The following is a 10,633-nucleotide window of genomic DNA, read 5'->3' on the forward strand; positions in this document are numbered from 1 at the left end:
AAATCAATGCTTCCCCCTGCGAAGGGCCTGTCTATTTATGTTCCTGTTGAGTCATCCTCCTCTTATAAAAGAACCAATTAGAGAGCATCTGTATCATTTTTATGCTTTGCTTTTAACTGTGATTCAGTATGACTGTGACTGGATCTTCTTTGCCATGAATTACAATGTTTAGTCAGCCCTTGGTCTTTGAAGGTGCTCTGCATTTATGTTTTGCGGTCTCAGAAAGAGCTAGCGAGATACCATCTGTTCGTACTGCTTCATGATGGTTTTGATTGAAGTGTTGACGTTTGAGACTTATTATTATTTGCTCGCTAGTTGATTATGCCGTTGATATGAGTTTACCGTGAGACCTAGATGTCATTTGCTTATGTGGTTAGCTTGTGATCTTGCTGAAATTCTGGTTATGAGTTAGACATAGTTGCAACAACAAGATCAAACAGAGTTCGTAAAAGTTTTTCTTTTGTCTCTTTCAGTTTGTCCACTGAATTGCTTGAGGACAAGCAAGGCTTTAAGCTTGGGGAGTTGATACGTCTCTGTCGTATCTACTTTTCCGAACTCTTTTGCCCTTGTTTTGGACTCTAATTTGCATGATTTGAATGGAACTAACCCGGACTAACGCTGTTTTCAGCAGAATTGCCATGGTGTTGTTTTTGCGCAGAAATAAAAGTTCACAGAATGACCTGAAAATTTACAGAGAATTTTTCTGGAATTTATGAAAAATACTGGCGCAAGAATCAACAAAGGAAGTGGAGCCGTGAGCCCACAAGCCCACCAGGCGCCCCCCCTAGCCGCGCCTGGCAGGCTTGTGAGGCCCACAAAGCTCCACCGCCTCCAAATCCATCTCTATTTAGTCCGTCTCGCCCGGAAAAAATCAAGGAGAAGAGTTCATCGCGTTTTACGATACGGAGGCGCCGCCACCTCCTGTTCTTCATCTGGAGGGTAGATCTAGAGTCCGTTTTGGGCTCCGAAGAGGGGAAATCGTCGCCATCGTCATCACCAACCTTCCTTCATCGCCAACTCCATGATGCTCTTCACCGTTCGTGAGTAATCTCATCGTAGGCTTGTTGGACGGTGATGGGTTGGATGAGATCTATCATTTAATCGAGTTAGTTTTTGACGGGGATTGATCCCTAGTATCCACTATGTTCTGAGATTGATGTTGCTACTACTTTGCCATGCTTAATGCTTGTCACTAGGGCCTGAGTGCCATGATTTCAGATCTGAACCTATTATGTTCTTGCCAATATATGTGTGTTCTTGATCCTATCTTGCAAGTTGTAGTCACCTACTATGTGTTATGACCCGGCAACCCCGGAGTGACAATAGCCGGAACCACTCCCGGAGATGACCATATGAGGAGTTCATGTATTCACCAAATGTTAATGCGTTGGTCCGGTTCTTTATTAAAAGGAGAACCTTAATATCCCGTAGTTTCCATTAGGACCCCGCTGCCACGGGAGGGATGGACAATAGATGTCATGCAAGTTCTTTTCCCTAAGCACGTATGACTACATACGGAATACATGCCTACATTAGATTGACGAACTGGAGCTAGTTACATATCTCTTCGTGTTATAACTGTTGCATGATGAATCACATCCGGTATAATCATCCATCACCGATCCAATGCCTACGAGTATTTTACTACTGGTCCTTGCTATGTTACTTAGTTGCTACTGCTGTCACTGCTGCTGCTGTTACTCTGTTGCTACTGTTGTTACTTTGCTGCTACTGGTTACTGTTGCTACTGCTGCTATCACCCTACTTTGCTACTGATACTTTGCTGCAAATACTAAATCTTTCAGGTGTGGTTGAATTGACAACTCAACTGCTAATACTTGAGAATATTCTTTGGCTTCCCCTTGAGTCGAATCAATAAATTTGGGTTGAATACTCTACCCTTGAAAACTATTGCGATCCCCTATACTTGTGGGTTATCAGCGGGACATGCCCAGAGGTGCTTTAAAGTTTATGCCATACAGGCCCAATAGTGTATGATGGCAACCAATCAACCTGTTTTTCCCTGCGCGGGTCTAGTTGGACCTAATGCAGGCAACCAAACCACCCAACAAGTATACCTCTGGCCTCGACAAGACTATGTAGGTAACAACATCTCTACACCCCTTGGTCGCCCTACCTAGGGAGACGCTAGGGCGACGCCTTCATCCGTCCCCGGTCCCCGATTTCTCCCTCGCTCCCGTCGTCACATGAGGCTGACGTCGGGAAAATCCACGGCGCAACCAGGGACGATGGCGACGGGGCTCGTGTTGCTCCTCCCGATCTAGGTTGGAGGGGCATGGATCCAGGATGGCGGCCCCCTTGGTAGGCCTTCCTTTTCGGCGGGTAGTGGGCGGGCTGCCAGGGTCGGCTCTGGTGGCAGGCAATCCATCGGAAGGTTGGTGTGGCAGTTGGCTGCCCAGCGGCCAAAGGCGCCGATCTGTTTTCCATCATTCCATGTTAAGTGCACTCCGTCTCATCGAACATGTGTGCGCTGCTAATCTGTTACCGGGATGGGCGGAGCGGGAGGTGGGGATCCAGATTGGGATAATTCCCTAGTTGGCTTCTGCCGGCGCGACGGCGATTATGCCCGAGGATGCCGATCTTCTTCCCGAAGACGTTGTTCGGGTCCGCCGTACCTCTTCCCACCTCATTGCTTCTCGGGTGAAAACCCTAACTGCGTTGGGGGCGACGGCGTTCATGGCTAATGTCCTTGAAGGCATCGTCGTGAGAGCTATGCGACGGTGGATGTCATTTGTGTTCGTGGGCAATTGCAGATGATGTGCCCCTCTTACTTCAGGGGACATATGTTCTTGAGGAAACCCTAGATCTGGTTTTTCCGGATTGGATGATGATGAAAACTATGGTGCCGTTATCCCTCGTGGGGGCATTATTTTGAAGCAGAAATTCACTACATGGACGTAGCCATGACATTTTCACTAAACTTACCATGTCATTTAAAAAAAAATATCATGGTGATTGTTTTCACACCTACTCCCTCCGTTCCTAAATATAAGTCTTTCTAGAGATTTCATTAGTAGAGTACATACGGATGTATATAAACATACTTTAGAGCGTAAATTCACTCATTTTGCTCTGTATGTAGACTTCTAGTAAAATCTCTTAAAAGACTTATATTTAAGAACGGAGGGAGTACAAGACATGGCATGTACAAACTTTATTTTAGACGGTCAAATGGCAATTAAGAAACTTTTTGACATCTGAAATTTTTTATGTCATCTCGAAACATGTTTTTTTACATTTTTAGGAAACTTCTTAATTGGGGTCTTCTTGTATATAGATCATGTCATTTTCTCAATCTTAGTTGTGGTAATTTTATTTTTGATGGCATGTCAATTTCGCTATTTGGATCATGGACAACTTTTTCTATGCGTGATTGATAAAAAATAGATTACGTTATTTATTTTTTGAGATGGCATTTTTTATCTCTACCATGATAATTTCATTTTTAATGACACGTCAATTTCACTATTTTTGGATCACGACGACTATTTCTATGTGCGAATCGCAAAAAAATAGATCATGGCATTTTCTGTTTTAAGACCATGTCATTTTTCATTAAGCTCGTGGAATTTTTTTTAATGTCATGACATGTTTTGCCTATCCGTGTGTTTTCTGTAATGCAGAAAAATAAAAGAGCATTTAGATTATTATTTTAATAATTTAATTACTCTTATATGTCTTTACAGAGGGAGTGGTTCTTATGAATTTATGATGGCATTTTAGTTAAAATGCTTTTGTTACTTTTGCAACTAGCAGTTTTTGCTATACATACTCCTTTTCCTTTTTCATTGCGTGTTTCTTAGCTAAGAATCACAGAGACCTGGTAGTCTATATATAATTTTCTTTTGAGGGCGTGTCAAATTCTGTATTTTTTTCTGGGATGCACAATTCTTTTTAGAGAAATGTACAGTACGTGCCAATTTTGAGCATGACGGCGTTTTGTTTTTATACGGACACGACGCAAGGGCTCCGGAAGATCCATCCACTGCTACGTGTCATAGCAAGAACCATGTTTTGCTCAAAAGAAAGAAAAAAAACAAGAACCATGTGTTTGCAAGGTTCGGAGCTTTCCACGCGGTGGCAATGCCTACGCCACCCATGGACTCGAACACGGAGCAAAGGCCCAGCGGCAGCCTTCTCCTGCTACTCCTCATCGCCGGTGTTGTCGCCGTCTTTGTTCGGCTGAGCCGACGGTGGGGGCATGGGAGGAGCAGAGCGCCGAGCCCTCCGTCGCTCCCGCTGCTCGGCCACCTGCACCTGCTCAAGAAGCCGCTACACCGCTCCCTGGCCGCGCTCGCCGGGCCGGCGCCCCTCGTGTCGCTCCGGCTGGGCGCGCGCCGGGCGCTGGTCGTGTCAAGGAGTGCTTCACGGCGCACGACGCCGCGCTGGCAGGGAGACCGCAGCTGCTCGTCGCGGAGCACCTCGGGTACGGCCGCACCACCATCTCGTGGGCCTCTGACGGTGCCCACTGGCGCGGCCTGCGCCGGTTCCTCGCCGTCGAGCTCTTCTCAACCTCCCGCCTCGCCGCGCTTGCCGCCGACCGCCGCGCCGAGGTGACGTCGCTCGTCCAGAACCTGCTCGACGACACCAGCGCAAGCGCCATTGGTGGGGTTATTACCCTCCGGAACAGGCTGTTCGAGCTGGTGCTCAACGTGATGCTGCACGCGCTCACCACGCGCCGGCACACCGGCGACTTGCGCAGATTCCAGGAGATTGTGGAGGAATCATTCGTGGTGAGCGGCACGCCGAGCATCGGGGACTTCTTCCCGGCGCTGCGGTGGGTCGACCGTCTCCGCGGCGTCGAGGCGGCGCTTGCAAGCCTGCAGACAAGGCGTGACGCGTTCGTTGCTGGCCTCATCAATAACTGCCGGGAAATGCGTAACGCCGGTGGCGGAGACGTGGGGAAGAAGGGCGTAATCGACGTGCTCTTGGATCACCAAGAAACCGATCCTGGGTATTACACCGACACCGTCATCAAAGGCATCGTCTTGGTGAGCAGTAGCATATTGTGCAAACTGCATCCGTGACACCACCACCACCATGTGTGCTACTCTATTTGGTGATCTGTGACAACTGGTTGCCATGTGCCCATGTCCATGCTGACATTCAGGTAATGCTCACCGCCGGCACCGATACGTCGGCGCTGACCACCGAGTGGGCGATGGCGCTGCTGCTGAAGCACCCAAAGGCGATGGCGAAGGCGAGGGCCGAGATAGACGCCATTGTCGGCATGAGCCGGCTGGTTGAGGAGTCGGACATCACCAACCTACCTTACCTGCAATGCGTTGTCAAGGAGACCCTTCGACTCTGCCCTGTCGGCCCGGTCATCCCAGCACATGAGGCCATGGAGGACTGCACGGTGGGTGGCTTTCATGTCCAGCGCGGCACGATGATCCTCGTGAACGCATGGGCGATACACCGGGACGCCAATGTCTGGGATGCACCAGAGGAGTTCAGGGCAGAGAGGTTCTTGGGCAGAGACGCGGTCGCCATGCCCATGCTGCCGTTCGGGCTTGGCAGGAGGCGGTGCCCCGGTGAGGGCCTGGCGATGCGCGTCGTAAGCTTGACACTGGCAGCACTCCTGCAGTGCTTTGAGTGGGATGTTGGTGATGGCGACACCATCGACATGGCTGAAGGTGGTGGACTGACAATGCCAATGGCGACGCCATTGGCGGCTGTCTGTCGGCCCCGGGAATTTGTCAAGAGTGTGCTCTCTGCCTCCACTTCATGGACATAAAGACAGGTTTCTAAAGAAAGAGAAGAAACTGGATTAAACTTGTTTAGCAATGGTGCCAATGAATCTTGAGATAAATACTTCAGCAAGATTCCATTAGATGATGCTGAACATTACAATATCAGACGATTGTAAAACTAATTTCAGTGAATGGGTGTTGGGCAATAAACCAAAAACTGTTTAATAGAACAGCAATAATTTTGTTGATGGATTTATTCCAGTCTATACTCTGCATTTCTCTGTGCATTGGAGACTAGAAACCGCTCAAAGATTTCCCAGGTACTTGTGCAGGGTAGCAGCTATATGCAGTGCCTACAATGAAAGGCCGGCAGAATCAACAACCAAATTAGGCCGGCAGAATCAACAACCAAATTTTACAACAAAGGAAAACACCGTGCAAAATGAGAAATGCTTAATTGGATAGTGAGACGTCCAGCACTTGAGATTCCAACAGCAGGAAAACCTTCTGTCCTTCTGGTCCAGAGATTGAGAAAATCTTTGTGGGTGTCAATTCTCTGGTTCAAATATCAATCTATCCGTTTAAGAGATTAACCTGGCAGTGCTGGTTAACATTAGCTTTCTGGTTATGAGAATTTTCTGATTTTTTTAGAAAAGGAGAATTACCTGTGATCTCTGCATCAACACGATGCATACGATCCCTTTATTAAAAAAATAAAAAACAAATCGCGGTTCAACATAGTCTTCGACATAGCAATATCTCTACTCCTAAAAGGGTAGTTGGTAGCCCGCGCTCATCGATCTTTTTTTCGTCCACCACTTTTTGGTTTTTTTTCGTCGTCGTCCCATCAAAGAAAACCAGCACCGTTCCTTCCCTGGCCACGCCCGTCCTGATTTATTCCAGTAACCCAGCTAGGGTTCTCTCACCCGCCGCCATTTCGCTGATGCCACCCCGCTACCCGATGCCCTCCATGGACGCCACCACCACGATGGCGCAAGGAAGAACAAAAGGGTGATCGTCGAGGTTGGGCGCCGCCGTGAGGGTAATCTCCCTTTCCCTTCCTCCCGAGAGCAATCTCCCTTTGCCCCGCCGCCGCCTCTCTCCGTCGATCCATGTGGCTATGGCGGGCCAAAGTTGCTGGAGATGCGCGACATGAAGGATCTTCCGTCATCGCGCCACCCATCGCCTCCACCTTCCATCACAGATGGTCGTCTTCATCCGATGGAGCCATGAGCTCGACGCCCAACCCCACATGCCCCAACCTCCGCTCCATCCCACACGACGTCGGGCCGCCGGGTCGACCGTCTACGCCCGTGTCGCGTCGCCTGAACCCTATCCCAGCCCCGCCGGGCTCATGCACGACGCCGAGGGGGACGGGGATCTGGACGACGACGGAAACCATTCGTGCGATGCCGTCGCGGATCTCCTTGGCAGCGACGAGGGGCTAGAGGAGCAGCCGTAGGGGTAGAAAGGTGGAGCGCCGTCGAGTTCAAAGAGCAGACGTCGTGGAGGACTCTAGGTCGTCGTCGTGACACCGCTGCCGAGGTCCACCATCGCCACCATCAATTTCCAAGAGGGGCATCACCGCAGGCCTCTTTGACTGCAGCCAGAGCTCGATGGCCGGGGCAAGGCGTTAGTCTCGGCCGGGATCCGCCGCTGCCCGTCGTCTTCACCGTTCGACAGTTCTCTGCTCCCCCGATCCCACTACCCTCCATGGCGTCGTCTCTGCATCGCCATTCATCGTTGAAGATCGCCCGCCTCTCTTGCGCGGGATCGACGCGATTGCCACCAGGAAAGGCATCATCGCTGCTGTCGTGCAAGGTAACTGGCCACCTCCTCTCTTTTTTAGTAATTGTACGGTGTACTCCATGGCATACTAATAACTGTTTCTCCTCAATCCACGCTCGCCTCAACACTACTACCATAATATTTGGTCATTACTCAATTTGCTCGAGGAGGCTAGCTGGGCGAATTATTATACATATTATATGTTGAGCAGGCTGCAGGAAGATTGTCCACCACTTCTACATTCTGGGATTCCTCTCATAATCTATTTCGAGTGGTTCCCATAAGGCCATAGGCCCATTCCTCGCCAAGGTAACCGGTAATCACAGCCGGTCCTAATTATTCCCAGACATCAGTAAAGATTGATGTTATCTATTTAATAAGTTGTATGTGTTTCTCTTACCTGCATTTTTGTCTCCTTTTAGTTTATGGCATTGATGTGTGAATCAAGTTCAGGATCTTAGACAATGTTGTGAGTGGTGTAGCCCAAGCTTGGTTTATTGATTTGTCTTTTTTAATTATGTTATTGATATTCTTTGCGTCGTGGGTGATCTTATGGATAGTTATATATACCTCAGCAAACACAAATGGATGAGAAGATTAACTAAGGAGTACAAAAGTTGAAGGCCCGTGAACCGTGATAGACAACAATGAGCAGGTCATTTTTTTCCTTCTTCGGATATTTTCAGATATCTTGAGGCTTTTTTGTGTCTTTCAATGTGCGATCTATGGCTCTCAAGGTTATACTGACCATTGTCATCATTATGTGATTTCAGTTTATATATATTTCAGTCGTAGGCTTTATCCATGGTGAGATAAAGTGCTGATGAGTATTGTGCGTTTTGCAGATCTGATCCTATTGCCTTGGTATTTGGAGCGACATCGTGGCATTGCTTTTGATGGTGGTGGTCGGCGAGCACCTGGAGTCGATGTAATAGCCGAAACTATTTAAACGGGAGCAGCAACACGCATTGGGAATACAATCTCGATGTTGGGGTTGTTTTGTGCATGTGCTCTAATAAGTCGATGTGTCTGCGAACTTGCTCACCGTCTCCACGACAGCTACTGTATGCACCCGCGACTGAGAGCCACCCCTCACTACCGCCGTGCCCAGCCACACCCACTATGTTCTACAATATTGCGGTGACTTTATAATGATTGTTGCCCAATTTATCTTCATTTCTTTTGGAGACTCAACAAATTTCATCCAAATTATTACGAATGGTCAGTAGATATTAAGTTTTTTGGAGATTCAAAATGGTGTGCTATAGTGATGACCAGTATCAATGCTTTGATCATATTTTGCACATAGTTTTTCTCTTCTCTCGAAATAGAGTGAAACCATTTTGGGGATTTCATAGTGGAACCAACGGAAAGCAAGGTGGGGATGAAAGCTCAAGGGAAGTAGGGAATACCAGAAGATCTGACTCACTGTCGCCTAATCTAGGCGCTGGCCGGCCGAAGTAATGAAGGGTGACATAGGGAGGGTTGAGAGACGCCGGTGATGTTCTATTTTTATTTTGCATTTAGTTATTTATTTCACATTTACTCAGTCAGGTTATTTTACTGTATCTGAAGTAATTCACCAACAATGCTTCTAAAATAGATTGTATTTTATTTTGTTCTGGAGTGTTTGTACTGTTGCACAAAACTATCTGCATCTGAAATGGCATTGTATAAGTCTTTTCCTTTTTTAAAGAATGCCACTAGCCTTTCAACAGTCAAAATTATGTCTTAAAGCTATCGACATTTGAATATACATTATGATTTAGTGCACTTTCAGTCGATGGTCAATGCATTACTATTTTTTGGAAACATTCTGCTCCATATGAAGTGTTCATTTCAGCTTGATATGTTAATAATATTATTACCATCTTTCTATTTCAGAACTTTTCAGCTAAAGTGGTGCCTGTATATTGGACAAGCAAGACACTCAAAAATAGATTCAGCATGGTTCCTGCACTTCCAACTTTTCATGGTTCACTTCACGTAAAATGAACCTTGTTCGTTATTGGGCATCTGTGGTGGTTCGCGACTCTGCGAGAAGATGATCGAGGGTCGGCGGTGTGGCTGCTTCGTCGTCATCTTCGATGAGTAAGTGATTTATATCTGGTACCGGCCGGTAATGATTATCCATTGGCATGCTGGATCGAATGTCAGTGCTTTTATCATGAAATCTAACACTTGCAGATGCCACTCAAAAGAGAATTCTGAAGCTGATGAACTTGGATGGCCAGACAGTCTAGCATACCAACAGACATCTCCACATAAATGGTGGCATCTATGGTGATCAGGGAGGATGACGTGAAGTGAACCATGCTCGATCGAATGTCAGTGCTAAATCTAACACTTGTAGATGCCACTCAAAAGAGAATGTTGAAGCTGATGAACTTGGATGGCCTGACAGTCTAGCATTCCAACAGACATCTCCACATAAATGTTGGCATCTATGGTGATCAGGGAGGATGACGTGCTATGGCAGCAATAATAGCGCGGTGCCGCTATCTCTCTCATGATTGAATCACCCCAATCTGAAATTTGAGTGGAGTTCCCCATGGCAAGTGAATACCTTTCAATTGGATGCTTGAGGGAGAAGGGTACCCTATGATGCAAGTGGATGGTTGTATATCTATTGTAAATCAAAGTTTAGAGATATAGCCATGTTGATCATGTTTTTGTATTGGGCTTCCTTGTTCATTGGTATTAGTATTTTCTTGTGGAACACCATGGCCTAACTTTGTTATTTTAATATACTCGCAATTGATTTCCACAATGATCATGCCAAAATGGTGTAAAAAATTGCATCCTTGATAGGGTTATAAACCATGAAGGATAGAAACCACTATAATTTTTCCTGAATCCTGCCTGCACCACCATGATTTCAGTAGTTGCAATTCTTGAAGTGATAATCATGTGGCTTCGAATTATATCCGACAATATAAATGTTTCTGAAATAGTTATTCTTCACCTCCCTTTATTTTCACATCAATACACTGTAATTTTATGTTTCTGAAATTTTAATCTTATCTTATAAGTAAAAAGAGACCGTAAAAGAATACATAGTCACCATAAAAAATATATTATATCACGTAAAATTATAAACATAAAAAATAGTGTAAATTATACATAAAATG

General features: G+C 46.6%; 1 long non-coding RNA gene and 1 pseudogene across 7 annotated transcripts; both read left to right on the top strand.

Annotated features, from left to right (window-relative positions):
- Positions 1 to 4,104: 4,104 nt before the first annotated feature.
- Positions 4,105 to 5,968, top strand: LOC123397517 (annotated as a pseudogene). Its single transcript, XR_006609959.1, has 2 exons — positions 4,105 to 5,012; positions 5,132 to 5,968. The product of XR_006609959.1 is annotated as a cytochrome P450 81Q32-like (transcript).
- Positions 5,969 to 7,174: 1,206 nt separating this feature from the next.
- LOC123397518 lies at positions 7,175 to 10,250 on the top strand. 6 transcript variants are annotated; one of them, XR_006609963.1, is made up of 5 exons: positions 7,175 to 7,971; positions 8,063 to 8,157; positions 8,348 to 9,000; positions 9,387 to 9,593; positions 9,690 to 10,250. It is a non-coding gene; the product is annotated as an uncharacterized LOC123397518 (long non-coding RNA). The 6 variants fall into 6 exon arrangements; XR_006609965.1 differs by having other exon boundaries at positions 8,078 to 8,157; XR_006609961.1 differs by having other exon boundaries at positions 7,175 to 7,811; positions 7,925 to 8,157.
- The last annotated feature ends 383 nt before the right edge of the window (positions 10,251 to 10,633 follow it).

This window comes from Hordeum vulgare, chromosome 5H (assembly GCF_904849725.1).
Source record: "Hordeum vulgare subsp. vulgare chromosome 5H, MorexV3_pseudomolecules_assembly, whole genome shotgun sequence".
NCBI lineage: Eukaryota > Viridiplantae > Streptophyta > Magnoliopsida > Poales > Poaceae > Hordeum > Hordeum vulgare.